Source organism: Alligator mississippiensis, chromosome 10 (genome assembly GCF_030867095.1).
Source record: "Alligator mississippiensis isolate rAllMis1 chromosome 10, rAllMis1, whole genome shotgun sequence".
Taxonomy (NCBI): domain Eukaryota; kingdom Metazoa; phylum Chordata; order Crocodylia; family Alligatoridae; genus Alligator; species Alligator mississippiensis.
Window position 1 is genome coordinate 55,117,198 of NC_081833.1, and position 15,061 is coordinate 55,132,258.

Genomic DNA, 15,061 nt, shown 5'->3' on the forward strand with positions numbered 1-15,061 from the left:
TTTAAAATTTGAGTCGGTAATGGCCAAATGGTGAGATGATGTCAAGACCACATCTGCTTACAAGCCAACCTATCTGAGAAACCGGAGCCATTGCCCGAAAAGGAAGGGTTTTCGGAGGACCCACAATTGGGTAGAATGACTGAGAATTCTGAGCCCAGTAATTCGTAACAAACTCTCCTATCCAGAGGTCAGAGATGCTGGAGACAGACATATACTCCCCCAGCCAGAGGAGAAGCCTGTTCCTGAGGATGGGCGTTATCCAGCCAGAGAATGGAGAGCTCCTAGTTATTTGAAAGATTATGTCCAGGTTGTAAATTAAGAGGGGATGAATGTAGTAATTAGGCAATTATAGGGTTAAATTGTTAGTCATTATTATGGGATGGAGCTTGAGAGTTAGAACTCCACCCTCTGTTGTTCCAGAGTGACTTTCATCTTCTCAGTTAGGTGTTGTTTTTCCTGAATAAAACAGCCTGTTGTTTTGGGCCTGGAGAAAAAGTAAGTCTCAGTATTCTTTGTTAAGTAAGGAACTTAACAAAACTGTTTTCCAAAAATGAGACATTTTGTATTTGCCTTAAATTTAAGGGAAAACTAGGAGGCATTTCTCCCCCAACAACAACAACAAATTCCTTTTTAGTTAGATACAACTAGGGAAACCTTTTGAGAAAATCTGTTATGAAACAAAATCATTTTAGAAAGGCACCTCAGAGGGGTGCCTGTTCCCTTTTAACATTTTTAATTAGTGGTATCTGGCTTCTCCTCCTTTCCTATCCTCAACCCAATCCACCTGATATAAACACGCTACTCCGTGCACCCCCAAAATAAAATAGCACAATTCAAGTCGGCCATTACCACAAGAAAGACAAACAAGTCCTTGAAACCTAATGATCTGGGAGGTTTCCAAGGGTACCCAAATCTGAAACTCAAAGAATTTTTTTTTTTGCTCAAAAGTTCTGTGGCTGTTATTTTCTGCTCTCTCCCCTCCAGTTCTATTTCATCTCAAGTGTATACAGCTGATTTTGAGGGTCTTTTGCATAGACAACACTTTAATACATTATTAATGTCTACTTGGCAGACAGGACAAGTACTTTTTTGCCCTGGATTCTTGTCTAAAATTTCCTTTCACTCCTGTGCCTACTGTCATGTAGTATGTTGTAGTACGCCACAGCTTTTTACCCCAGACATGGTAGTTGTTCACTAATGTTCTATGGACAGAGTATATAGCAGCTTATGATAGCTGTGAAGTACTCTGAAAAGAAAACAACTAAATAAAAGAGATTTTATTATTGCTATAACAATCCCTTGTCTCTTGGGAAAATATTTTCATTGTGGTTCTCTGAAAGAGTTAATTTTTTGTTTAAAATATGAATTCAGCTAAATTAAATAACACTAAATAAACCTCTGAAGTAGTAAATAGGGGAATATTTCCCTTTGTGAATTAATCAGTTGGTATGGTCTGCAAAGCACAAAACCTATTGGGGCAGAGTTTCAGAAGCATACATTGCAAAAGTATGCAAATATTTTTGCATACATCTCACTGGCAAGTGCAGAACTAAATACAAAGGCAGTCTCTGACATGCACATGTGAATCTGCAGATTCTGTGCCTTTGTACACATACTTTTTTTAAGTCCTGCATATTGCAACTACCTAAAATTCTCCTGTGAATATGAAGAGTGGCAGCCCTACTGCAGGTGGCTAGTTACAAGATCAGAGGACGTGAGATTAAAAAATAAAATGGAAAAGGAGCCAGAAAATTATCATCACAAAACACTGAAAATATTAAAAGACTTACAACTCAAATGCCACTGATGGGTAGAAAGCTTCAGAATCTTCTTAATGAGGAAAAGAAATGATTGCTGCCAAATCTGAAAAAGATAACAGAATACAGTTTATGCAGACATGTTATTAAGGATAATCCACTTATTTTATCAGTAAAGGTGGCAATTCAAAAAAATAAACTTTAAGATTTTTCATTACTGCTTCACACAAGTATCATGGCTAATTTTTAGCTATCTACATTTAAAACTAGCACGCTCACTGCAAATCATAATTAATTGAAATATGATTTTATTATAATGCTATTTAAGGTCCTTTAACCAGTGTAATCTCCCAGTGGTAGAATAAGACCTTTACATTAGGAGAAAGCAGACAAGAACTTGGGCTTGTTCTGCTCTTCCCAGGGTGAAGAGAGTTTCCAAAACTCCAGAAAGCAGGATGAATTTTTCATTACAAATACTGATGAGTACAGATTTTATTTTTTGCTCCAAATGATGTGTGGACAAGTCATGCTTTCTGCAACTATATCTATCTGCACTGTTCAGCAAATAGATTTTGATACTTTTGAAGTACATGTTTTGTTTGTGAACTGATTCCTCTATTTTCTAGGAACACTTTATTTTTTTGTCAGTTAAGTCAGGTAGTGGCATTTTTTTTGCTGATTGGATAACCTGGGCTTTAAAAAAAAAACAGGAGTTGCTTTTTCTGATTGCACATTACCCAAAAATATTCATAATTATTTGATTAATCTATTCTGAAAATAGAGAGCTCTTTTCCAAACAAGCAAGCAAGCCCTTCCACTACAAACACTCCAAGTGATGCTTAATCAAGCTAATATTACCAACAACTTTGCTTTCTATCAAAATTCATAGTGTTATTTATTTGTACTGCAGTGACTCAATGAGGTTTCAATGAGGGCTTAGCACCCTGTTCTAATCATCATAGGGACATGTTAAGAAGATAGTTCCTGCCATAAAGAGCATGTGATTTTAGCAGATAATGAGACACAACAGATGAAGAAAGCAAACAAAATGGGAAAGACAGGAAGAACAAGGTCACAGTGAAATTATGTTAACTAGCATAATAAGGAATGCACACCAATTTTTAGCACACCACATGCCTAGCCATTGTTCACAGCTTCATAGGCATTAATGAAGACATGAATTTTATTTTTATGAAGAACTTGCTCAGCTCGATAACAGATTTGCGAAATAAATCTAGAAAATGGGTTGCAAATACCAACAAGTCATACTGGAAGAAGACTTTTTGCACTAAAATATGTGCTTTTTCTTTTTGTTTCTGTATTCAGCTAGCTGTTGCTAGAAGAGAGAATAATCATCCTTTGGAGTTTTTTCCAGATATCAGTGTAAAAGTTTTTTATCTTGCTAAAGAACTGTTACAAATTGAGCTTTGGAATCTAAACCAGCACTTCATTACTTTAGACCAGAAACTATATGCCAAGCAGTAGTTCAAACATTTTCAACATATCTAGCTCTGAATCACAGAAGAGGTACTGACGACTGTGAAAGCTTGGCCAGACCTACACATAAAATCTAAATGACCAAATAGAAATAACAGTACATCTTGCACAAGAATGCAAGATCATGGCTGGGACCATGCAAAATAAAGTAATCCCAATTGATTTAATGTTCTGTGCTAGATTATGCCAAATCATCATAGTGTTTGTAATCACCTGAAAGTTTTAATAGCTAGGAAAGAAACCCTCCTGCACAAGAACAGTGGCTGGGGCAAAACTGGATTGTGGAGACAAGACTGCCACAAAGAAGATCTGTCTTGACTAATGGTTGCAACCCATTAGGCTTAGAGAAAGTTGGATCTTGCAGCACCCAATAACAAACCTATGCCATAAGATGATAACAGTCATAATGAAGGCCAGGACAAGAGTGGATGAGGATAGTGAGAGCACTATCAAGAAGAACAGTTCCTCCGCTAGTGACTGCCACCCACTAGGCACTAAGCGAGATAGGCCTCAACCCTCTACCACACCCGAGCCTAAAAATAAAAGTGATGGTCCCTCTAAAAGAAAACTTGTTGGCAGAGACCTGACACACACATCACATGTGTAGGGTTACAATAGTTCTAGTTTCAAAAAAGAGGACACCTGTGAGGGGGAGGTTGAGAGGGAGTACATGATTGTTGGGGAGGTCAGTGATATGCCTGTGCCCTACCCCTGCCCCTGCCCCTCACTCCCAAACCACAGATCCTCCCCCAGCCCTGCCTCTCATGCCCAACTCACAGTACCCTGCCTCCGACCATGCTGGTGCCCCTCACTCCCAACCTGCAACCCTTCCCTGTCTCTGCTGATACCTCTCACTCCTGACCTGCGGCCCCCTGCCCCCCCAGCCCTGCTGCCCATGCAGCTCCCTGCTGCCCCTGAAGAGCCCCATCACCCGCTTCCCTTGCCTCCCCACCCTGCTGCAGCCCCAGGGTCCACAGCCATGCACACACGCACACACACAGATTTACCTGCCCCCAGTTGCTGGGGCCTGTGCACAGATCACATGATGTCCTGGCCTCCAATTACCTTCCCTCGCTGCCCCCAGCCCCAAGCAGCTCCTTGCTGGGGCAAAACGAGAAGTACAGGAAAAGCAGAGGCACAACAAAATCCAGCATGTTTGCTGATAATTTAAAAAACTACCTGGCTGGAGATGGGAGGACCCAAAGAAGATGTGTCCAGGACAACCCAGATGTATGGTAACCCTATGCATGTGTGTATCAAACCTAAAAGAGCAAGAGAAGGGCCCAAACTAAGCTGGTATAACCAGAGAAAGCGGGAAACTACATATACATTTCAATTGAACTAGTAACTAAAGAAAACTAAATCTACATTTCAAAGCAGAACCTGTAAGAGGCACACTGAATACAGGAAAAATGTCCTGCACATGAAGAATGCACAGGCATGGATGTTATATGTGCCTTGTTAACTCATCCTCATATTTCTCAAAACAGGCATTTAATGGCTGTCTGAGGTTTTACAACTGTCTCAATCATTCAATGTCTGTCTGGGGTTATGTAAATAGACCATCACTGGTACAGGCTATTGCAAATTTGCCCCACTGTTAAACAAATACCCAGAGATAGGTCCTGTAACCAATGCCCCTAGGTATCCTGTTTAGCCAATCAAGACACATCACATTTGATTGACTTACAACTTCTAGACTGGTCAGAAAATGCAAAAAAATAAGTCTCACACCTAGACAATCCAAAAAAACAGGATTCAAATAGTTAACTATTGTAATGTACAGTAATAGTCCTCCCTTCTGTCCTGTTTTGTTCAGACTTTAATCGACCAACCATCAAGAAAAAAATGCTTTGAAGCTATATAATTAAAAAGTATGGGTAGGGACAGCCATTCAAAAAGCCCAAGCCTGAATCGATTCACTCTTTGCAGGTTAGTCTAAACTGTGCATCTTAACCTAATTAATAGGACAGACATTCTCTGTTAAATCAGGAAATGCAGACACATGCCTGCAGTGATTCAAGCCAGAAGCTGGGGGGTGCTAGAGCATGCCTGCCTACTACTGCCAAAAGGGAGGGAATGCCCTCCAAGGCTCTCACCCTTCCTCTGCTGCAGCAGAGAGGGCATGATACCAGCCAGGGCTAGCACAACACACGGGATGCCAGCCACCAGCCTGGGGGAGAGGGGAGGCAGCTGCTGCTAGACTGAGGAGCGGGGATGCGGAAAATATATTTTCTCTGAAGCAAGCATGTATTAAACACAGCCATTTGCAGAGCATACAACAGGGAACTACCAAAGATCTTTGCCAAAGCTAAGATACAGCTCAGTAAAACACAGCATATACAATTTAGTCCAACTTAAAATGTAAACCAGGAAGATAAGAATTAGTTTTACTAAGCCTGAGGGCAGAGTGTCTCCTTGGGTGACCAGACAAGGTTCCAGACAAGGTTCCTTGGGTGAATTTGATATCTTTTATTAGACCAACCCAAATAGTTGGAGAATAGTTATTAAGCAAGCTTTCGGGTTCAAAAACCCTTTGTCAGGCTAAGGAAGTTTCAGCAGTTGGTGTGTGCTCTTACACCCCTCCTTACAACCTGTCGGGACCCAGGGTAGCCGGCCAGCAGCTCTCCCTGACTCCCACCCAGGAAGTTAAGGGTCCGGGGCCTTAGAAGGCCGTCAGGCGGGTATTTGTGACGCTTGGAGTGGAATTAATTAGGCGGACGCTTATCGGTTGTAAAGCAAGATTATTTACTCACGCCATCAAGGTGGTAAAAGACAGAGGTTACAGATGTTTGGTTAGTTATAGCTTAAAGTTCGTAGGTCGTAGGTCGGTCTGTATAAAAGTTTGTCGGTCAGGCAGAGAAATGGAGAAAAAAAAAGGTCGGGCTGGCAGGTTGTTGATTTACATTTTAGATTTAGTTCAGGGGAAAACTGACAAGTGATTAAGTTGTCAGTTTCTCTGATGCATATGTTCAGAGGTCTCCAGGTTATGTGTGCGGAGGTTTTTTCTTTTTCTTTGTGGAAGTGCATTGGGGTTTTATTTGTATAATAGTCAATTGTTTTTCGCCACGTCATAAATTTAATTAGAATTGCCAATTGTATAGTGGTCTTCGCTAGGGTGTTATTATAGGGTTATTCCCTGTTTTTTTTGACCAGTTATAATGATTTATGTACGGCACAGAAGGCTAAGTTTTATTTTTAGTTAGTGTCGCAGTTATAAATCTCTTTTTGACATGTGCAGTAAAAAAAACCTGTTACTATTATTTTTGTTAGTTAACTCTTAGTTAACCTAGTGTAGACTAAAACTGTTTTGATTAATATATTTCTTGCTTGTGGCGTGGGCAGTATTTATTTTGGTTGTGACACAACCAAGAATTCAGAAAGGCTTTGTTTAGGTATTCACACCTTTTACACATTCTGCTTTATAATGTAAATGTAGCTCTCTGCATTCTTTGGTGAAGCTGTTTGCAACTTTCCTTAACTATATCTCTTGTACCTGTGATGATTGTCAGGTCTTTTCCAACATTTCCCACCTCTCAGTCTGGTCCTGCAGGACTTAGGTCTGGGCTCAAAGGTGCAGGGCTTAGATCTGCACACACGGGACTAACTTGCGTCTCTCCCCCCACTCCAGGACATGCTGTGGAATTAATCCCCTCCCTGCCTGGTTGCAGGCAAGCTGCAGAGACTGCAGCCAAACCCCCAGGGGGATCCGGGGGAGAGAGGGGCAGAGGAAGGTATTAACTTCATCTCTGCCTGGCTACAGGCAAGCCACGGAGGTGCAGCAGGGGCTGGCAAACCCCAGCTGCAGTCCCCAGGGTTTGCCAGTGGAAGGGGGCTGGGTGGGGGAGGAGAGAAAGGGGACAAAGGGGAGAATTTGCCTTAGGGGCCATGACAGGCCAGCATCTGGCCACACCCTACACCTGCTCCAGCTAAAGAGCAGAGGCCAGCCTAGCTCCCTGGAGCAGAAAGCAGAGCTCCGCCCAGTCCAGATAGCATGCTGGGATGCTGGAGGAGTCTGGTTTAATTTAAACCAGGAACAGATTTGCCAGCAAGATATACAGTCCAGAAGAGAGACAGAGAAATAATTTCTGCGTTCAGCTACCACTAAGGCAAAGGATCCCACTTGGTGAAGGCTACAAAAAGACTGAAACAGCTTCTTGCCTTCATTGGTAAGAAAAACAATGCTGCAGCTAAATATGTACTAGGACTTTCCATGATAGCTCATTTTATATTGGGAAGGAGTCTTCTGCTGTCATTTAGTTTTATAGCTTGTTTGTGGTGTTGTTATTAAAGCCTTTCTGCTATTAATCAAACGAGATCATGTCAGTCCTTAACTGCACTAAGTTTAAAAACCCACTTTGAACTGCAACAGGTACTTCATGGAGCTTGCTAGAAATGCTGACGTTGCTGAATTTTCATTGTAGGCTTCCTGATTTTTCCCCCTACGAGAGTAATCCATCTATAGGGCTCTTGTATATGGGTTACAAAAGTAACCTATGAGAACTGAGTTTCCTCTTAATTCTTCTGTCAGGTAGAAGAAACACACTAATCCCTCTTATTGATACTTTTCCACCTGGTAATGGCATGGTTCCTGCTACAAGCTCCTATTGCCACTGCTGACTACACACACACGTGCACACGCGCTCTATATATGTGCAGATATATACACTGGAAGAAGCTGCACAAGTTGCAACAAACCCTGTCAGAAGTAATTTGAAAAGTTTTGCCATGCTGCTTTGCAGAGAGAAAATCTGGCAGACCCTATCTGGGTACTAAAGCAGAAGTGGTACACCATTAAAATCCCTCTCGTGAGCAAGAAAGAAGAAAGTCTTTGAGCCCTCTTCCCCCATTAGCACATAAGGGTATGGGCCAGGATCTGCTCTTTTCTGATGGTACATCCATATTTTCTTTTGTGAACTAAGACACTATATGATTGTTGCATACTCTCTGTTATAAAACATAAAGAATTAAATATCCTCAAGTGAAAACATGTGGGTTTTTCTTTTCATGAACTTTCTACAAATTCATTTTCTCTTCTTCTGTCAGAGTTCCCTTTGACCTCTTTACACTTGTAAAAGTAAAGTCTCTTTCCTTTATTTGTTCAGTTTCTTGTAGGCACTAATCTATCAGAGTTATTTAGGTACCTTGAAAATCTGCTCAAAAGACTTAGTATTTGAAATAATATTGCAGAGCCAGACAAAACTCTTTTGTCAGCAGACACAGGGTTTGTTGAAGAGTGCAAGATTTAGCACCTACTACACCTTATGCAAACTTCTACATTGATTCACAGATTCATAGATGCTAGGGTCGGAAGGGACCTCAACAGATCATCGAGTCTGAGCCCCTGCCTAGGGAGGAAAGAGTGCTGGGGTTAGATGACCCCAGCCAGATGCCTGTCCAGCCTTCTCTTAAAGACCCCCAAGGGAGAGAGAACCACCTCCCTTGGAAGCCCATCCCAAATGTTGGCCACCCTTACCGTGAAGAAGTTTTTCCTGATATCCAGCCTAAATCTGCTCTCTGTCAGTTTGTGACCACTGTTCCTTGTAACCCCAAGAGGTGCCCTGGTAAATAGATCATCTCCGATCCCTTGCTGCGCCCTCCCTAATGAATTTGTAGGCAGCCACAAGATCACCTCTCAGCCTTCTCTTGCGGAGGTTGAAGAGGTCCAAGTCCCTCAGTCTCTCCTCATAGGGCTTGTCCTATAAGCCCCTAACCATACAAGTGACCTCCTCTGGACCCTTTCGAGTCTATTAACATCCTTCTTGAAGTACAGCGCCCAAAACTGGATGCAGTAGTCCAACTGCGGCCTGACCCGTGCCATATAAAAGGTACGTATCACCTCCTTGGTACTATCTGTCATGCACCTGCTGATGCATGATAAAGTGCGGTTAGCTTTGCTGATGATTTCGTCACACTGGTGACTCATGTTCATCTTACAGTCCACTAGGACTCGGATCCCTTTCCACTTCTGTGCTGCTGAGATGGTCGCTTCCCAGCCAGTAGGTGTGCTGGATATTTTTGCACCCTAGGTGCAGCACTCTGCACTTGTCCTTGTTGTACTGCATCCTATTGTGTACTGCCCACTTTTCTAACCTGTCTGGGTCTGCCTGCAACTGTTCCCTACCCTCCAGAGTGTGCACTTCACCCCACAATTTAGTATTGTCTGCAAACTTGGACAGAGTATGCTTCACACCCACATCCAAATCACTGATGAAGATATTGAAGAGTACAGGTCCAAGGACCGAACCCTGCGGGACCCCATTACCCATATCCTTCCAGGTCAATACCGACCCGTCTACTACCACTCTCAGTGCAACTGCTAAGCCAATTTGCCATTCGCTGGACCGTGTAAACACCTGTCATAGCCTCTTAATTTATTTACGAGAATGGGATGAGATACTGTATCAAGGCCTTGCTAAAATCCAAGAAAATGACATCCACCTCCACTCCAGTGTCTAAGCATTTTGTGACCCTGTCATAAAACGAAACCAGATTGATTAGGCATGATCTACCTGCTACAGATCCATGCTGGTGTCCCTGCTGCATTATTTTTCCTGCTGGACTCTCACAAATATGATCCTCCTTCCTCCCCCTCTTGAAAATAGGGATCACATTGGCCCTTTTCCAGTCCTCTGGGACCTGACCCGAGCAGCACAAGCACTCAAACAGCCGTGCCAGTGATTCTGCTATGACACCGGCCAATTCCTTCAGTACCCTCAGATGCAGCTCGTCCGGGCCTACTGACTTGAACACATCCATTTCATCCAAGTGACTCTGCAGCAAGTCAGTGTCAACAGTTGGTGGGCTGGTGTCCCTCTGATGCCCACCTAAGAACCCATTAGGAGACTTATCTTGACCCCTGTTCAGGAACACTGAGGAAAAAAAACTCACTGAATAGCTCAACCTTGTCTCCTCTGTCTGTCACTAATTGCTCCTTCTTGTTCAGTAGGGGTCCTATGCTGCCCTGCGCCTTCCTTTTATTTCCTACATACCTAAAAAAAGACTTTTTGTTGTCTTTGTGTTGCCAGCCACAGCTGTGTAGTAGCTTTGGCTTATTTAACTGCCTCCCTGCAAGTGCGGGCCAACTAGGTATACTCCTCCTTAGTAGCTTCCCCCTGCTTCCACCGCCTATATGCCTTCTTTTTTGCCCTGAGACTCCCCTGGATTTCCCTGTTTAGCCAAGAAAGTTTTTTGGCTCCTTTCCCCCTTTTCCCTCGTAGTGAGATAGTCTCCCTCTGTGCCCAAAGGATCGCTTCCTTTAGAAACAACTACCCTTCCTGGACTCCCATCTTGTCAATACTCTTATCCTGCAGTGCAACATTGACTAGACTCCTGAGCACACTGAAGTTAGCCTTCCTGAAGTCAAGCACTTCCACCCAACTAGTTATCTTACTCACCCTATGCCATATAGTGAATTTGATTGATTAGTGCAATGACACTACAAAATTAGTTGAAAAAATGTTAAACTTCTAATTTGGTAGCATTCTATATCCACTTTGCACTGAGACTACATGAGATGCAAAGCAAGGCTCAACAGGACCATTAATGTACTGCCATTTTATAAAGTGCATCAACATTTTGTTTTCTAGAGCAGGGGCTCCCGAACTGTGGTACACATGCTCCTGGGGGTATGCAAGACATCTCTGCGGGATATGCGGGAGAAATTGCGTAATGGTGGATTTAATTTTCATAATAATAGGCATTTAAGATGTTAAAATATAAAATGTATTCTGGTAGGGGTATGCAGGCAACTGGTAAATCTGGAAACGGGTACGCAATATGAAAGAGTTTGGGAACCTTTGTTCTAGAGCATTTCAACTAGCAACACCCAGTTGTGAATGGTTCTGGGGCCACATAATCAGTCTGTATTAAACTAAGTCAGGGGTGTTAAGTGTGTTTGCCCCTCCTCCCCTGAGCAGATTTGGCCAACAAACCATGTTTGACATCCTTGCCCTAACTGAAGTCAGCAAATATGCTCTGTTTTTAGACGACAACCCCCCCCCCCCCCCCCCCCCCCCCATCATTTGACTGCATGTGTTGCATTAGGGTAGTTACATTATTTCTGGCTCCAGGAAAGGTATATCCAATGCGCGCACACAACCAATTTAAACATGTTCAGTAAGAAGTCACAGGTGATAACTTGAAAGGCCACAATCTGTGAGTTATTAGCAGGAATCCTGTTTTTTCTGATTTAAAAATATCCCCAATTTTTTATTTAAAAAAAGTAACCCCAACTCCACATTTTTCCATGATTTAAATGAAACACCACATTTATATATGTGTGTGTGTGCGCGCGTATGTATGTAGATATAAACCAAAAATTGGGGATTTTTTTTTTAAATCAGAGAAAACCAGGATTCCTGGTTATTAGTATCATTGTGAACTGGTAAGCTCATGTAGACATCAGTTCAACCTGACTCACGTTTTCATGTGACTATTACAGAATGTTTAAAATATTTTTCCTTCGACAACTGATGCAGTTGACTTCATGTGTTTATATTTTCTTGAACAGTAAAACAACACTGAGGAGTTTTACTTTCTGGTTCTCCAACAGTAACACAGTACCATTGTGTTTGGATTTTCAGCATTGCAGCAGAATGTTTCAACTTGAAAAATAAATAAATCTTATTCTTAGGCAAAGTGTCAAAGAAGTTTATAAAACCATTTTAAGTCTTCATGGGTTTAGTATGCAACTTGGCACTTTTTTCTCTATTTTGCAAGATAGAAAAAAAGGTATGAAGCTTTAAGACCTCTCAACCAAAATTCACTCAAGTCATAGGCAACTGGTAGGAAGTGCACATGCCCCCCTTACGGAGTGGTGCCCCCTCTGACAGCTGACACTGATACTGTCGGCTGATACTTCTGTGGGTGCCCCCACCAGATTCAGGAGGCACCAGTTACTCATGACTCAAGTGAAATGGTTTGGGTTTGTAAAGAATGCAGGATTCAGTTAGTACTACTGTAATCCTACCTGTATCCCATACTTAAAAGCAAGCACGCATATAAATGTCTGAAGAAGCAGGATCTATGAAACTTTAGCTATATCTAGGAACTGCCTATCAACTTTTTCGCATGCTCATCCTGCTACCCCTCAAAGATTCTCTAAGAAGCTGAATGACTCTTACTGTCTGTCACAGTCCATGATTACAGAAAGTTCCTTCAATTAAACTGCTGAGACTCAGTAATAAGATATATTTTCTGAGAATGATTCATATTGACCACCTCATCTATGCTTAATTATTCACACAGCGCTCTCTAAACTCACAAAGTTCTGTCCTGGCTTGCAGTGAGATTAATATAAAATCTGTAAAGAGGATTGTCTGGGCACAGGCCAAGGCTGGATCAACATATAAGCATAACGCCTTGTGAGGACAAGCAACTTGCCACAGCCTGAGTCACAGAGTGAGACCAGAATCTCAACTTTCACTTCAGAAAATTCTCTAAGCCTCATGGATAAAAAGAAAACATGAACCGAGTGTAACTGATGCCAGCTTGCATCTGCAGACAGCCTGAAACAAGTTGAAGATTATACCATTTATTTTAAGTCTGAAGCCTGCTACCCAGTTTGGTAATGCTAAAGACCATCTAAACTTGCCTGTATTTTAAACACAGTTGTAGCAATATTCCTCAATTATGTGATAAAGCTGATTATGCTATTGTTTTACTTTAATATGTTATTTGTAATATATCAACTTTTTGGAGGAAGGATGGAGAGACTGGTTGGGGACCTAGGGAGTGACAGAATGAATGGGGAGAGTCGCAGACCAGAACACATACAATTGCACTTGCAAGGTGTAAATGTTTTGTTTTAATTTATCACATGGTTTACATTTTGCCCAAATAACTCTCAGACAAATGCTGGAAACAATACCCAGCAGAAATAAATTATTCCTTACCATTCCTTAGGATCTCACTTTTGCTTATTTTACTCCAGTTTGGTGAAGCACTTCTATTCCTGCAAACTTCCAATTCTCTAACCCCATTTCAAAACCTCTCTCTCTCTCTCAGTTGCATTCTTTTCCCCACCCCTTACTCCATGTATTTGCCTTAGAATAATGTGGTTGTTTGGTATTTGGTTATGCACAGCACAGAAGGCTTGCACTGAGGTAGAAAAGGGCCTCTTGGGAAAGGAAGGAAGGAAGAGAGGCTCCAAACATATTATGGGTTAATAGGCTGGGTCACACCCATATGCACACAAAGGGTTCCGGGTATGTTCTGTTTTGGTCTTACCCTACCCCCAAAGAGCTGCCTCTTTCTCTCTTAAGTCAGGTGTTTTAAAGCTGCTGTCTTAGTTGAAGAGCAACTGAAACACACTCCAAGTGCAGGCATTAGCACCCTAGGTGGTGAACCTGGCTCTCATTATGCTTGTGACACTAACATTTTGCCGAAGTAACAGAACACATAGCCTACATGACATAAGCCTGCCAACACATCACCCCAGGAAGGTAGGGAAACCACCAGCCAATTGCACTACCCAAGGCCCAGGAAAAAGCTGTGGAAAGGGGCAAGACATCACCCAATAGACTCCTTCATGGAAGAACCTCCAAATCATACCAATTCAATTCTGCAGATGCTTCCTCAGCCCGATGAAGGGTATTTGTGCCCAAAAGCTTGCTAAGAAGACTGTTTCCTACTATTTGAGTTGGTCTAATAAAAGATATTGGATGAGCCTTGTCTGCCTATGTCCTTAGACCAACACGGCTACAACCTATACCCCTGAACCAATTCAAATGAACACTCCCTAGGGCAACCAAATCCCCTACTTTAGAGCAATGAATCAGTCCCCAGTACCTCTTCATAATGCTCTTTTCCAGGCCAAATGCAGGTAGCCTGCTGCTCAGCCTTCTCTCCTTAGATCTTGGTCTCTCTACACTTCCTAGCTAGCAATGTGTCACTGACAGTATCCTCAACTCAGGCCTGATGTTGGTGGGAGCCTAAAAGATTCTGAACCCTTCCCCCAGGTAGCTCAGACAGGAGCATTTATGCTGCTGGGTAATTCTTCACTCTTCTCTGCAAGCCCTGGAGACCTTCCTGCTTGGGACGAAGATGCTGGGAGAATCCACTCTGTACTGGGCCCAGCAAGCAAGCTACATGCAGTCCTCAGACTTACCACACAATTGGTTCCTGAAAACTATGTTTTAAGTTGAAATGTAACTTGGAACCAATTTTCTCATAAGAAACATAAATGGGAGATTGGTTCCTGAAACAAGGCCCGATAGCCTATTTTCACTAAAAAATACCCCAGAATTTTGTACTCGATCAATTATAGATGAGTAATATAGCTACATTAATGTATTTATATTGTAAATAGCCATCATATTGGTTTGGTAGGAATTCTTTGAGGTGACTTTGCTGGACTTTTTGAAAAGCTCTTGGTTGGACTTTTTGAAGGGTTCTTGGCTGAAGTCTTCTCAGGAGTCTTGGCTGCAGGTTTTTCTGGAATCTTGTCTGCTTTCTTAAAGAAAGTGTCCAAGGCAGTTTGGACAGATGTTCTCCAGGGAGATGAGCGACGCAGTGAACTTGTTTGCTGGCGTGGAGTCGCATGGAATCAAGCATTGTAAAGTCAAACAATGCTTGGTGTCAACAGGGTGTCAATTTATAAACGTTGTATGTGCGAAACGTTGTAATTCGAAATGCTGTAAGTTGAGGACTGCCTGTACTTCCTTTTTCCAGAGCATGTTAGAACATGGCAGGTTAAAAGAAACACTCCGGTGGTGCTGCCAAACTACTAGCAAGAGACAGCTAAGAACCCCCCTGAGGAGAGGAGCCTGGGGTTGGAAAATTTAGAAAGACCAGCCTTGCACAAC